This window comes from Crocuta crocuta, unplaced genomic scaffold (genome assembly GCF_008692635.1).
Source record: "Crocuta crocuta isolate KB4526 unplaced genomic scaffold, BGI_CrCroc_1.0 scaffold847, whole genome shotgun sequence".
Taxonomy (NCBI): Eukaryota; Metazoa; Chordata; class Mammalia; order Carnivora; family Hyaenidae; genus Crocuta; species Crocuta crocuta.
This window is the reverse complement of record NW_027527836.1, coordinates 10,501-11,375: the sequence shown is the minus strand read 5'-3', so window position 1 is coordinate 11,375 and position 875 is coordinate 10,501.

Below are 875 nucleotides of genomic sequence, written 5' to 3'. Positions count from 1 at the left end.
GTTGAGATGGTGAAGTGGATCCATTAGTCACATGACTACTCTTTTCACTAAAAGGTTATCCAGGCAAACCCTTGATCCTCTATCCAGCGCATGCTTTTCCAGCAGTGGATTTCTTAATTTAGTTCATTCACAATCTACATAGGACAAAGACCTCCCAAATCAACAATTGTTAGTTTGTTTTACTCAACAGTTATGTCCTCAATTTAATTCTTTCCTCTCATTTTTTTACAAACATCAAGGAGAAACCAGGCTATGCCTCCAACACTTTTCTTGTAAATCTCCTCAGCTTAGTGGTTTTTTTTTTCTGTTCTTTGCAAACAACAGTAGAGCACAATTCAATCAAATGTTGTAACACTTCATAACAAGGATTGCCTTTCCTCCGATTTCCAAAAAATAGCATGTTCCTCATTTCCTTCTGAGACCTTATAAGAAGCACTTTAAATGTCCATATTTTCACCAACAATCTCTTCAAGGCAATGTAGGCTTTTTCTATCATGTATCTCAAAACTCTTCAAGCTTCCACCCATTAACCAGTTCCAAAGCCATTTCCACATGTTTAGGTATTTGTAATAGAAGCAGGATACTTCCAGCTACCAAAATCTGTATTGGTTACCTAGGGCTGCCATTAACAAAATACCGTAAACTAAGGTATGATGAAACAACAGGAATGTATTCTCTCACAGTTCTGGAGACCAGAAGTCCAAAATCAAGATATAGGAAGAACCACCCTTCTTCCAGAGCTCTACAGGAGAATCCTTTGCCACTTCTAACTTCTGGTGGCTCCTAGAGTTGCTTGACTTGTAGCAAATGACAACCTCTGCCTCCACCTTCATAAAATCTTCTCTATGCATCTCTGTGTCTTCTTAATATCTCTA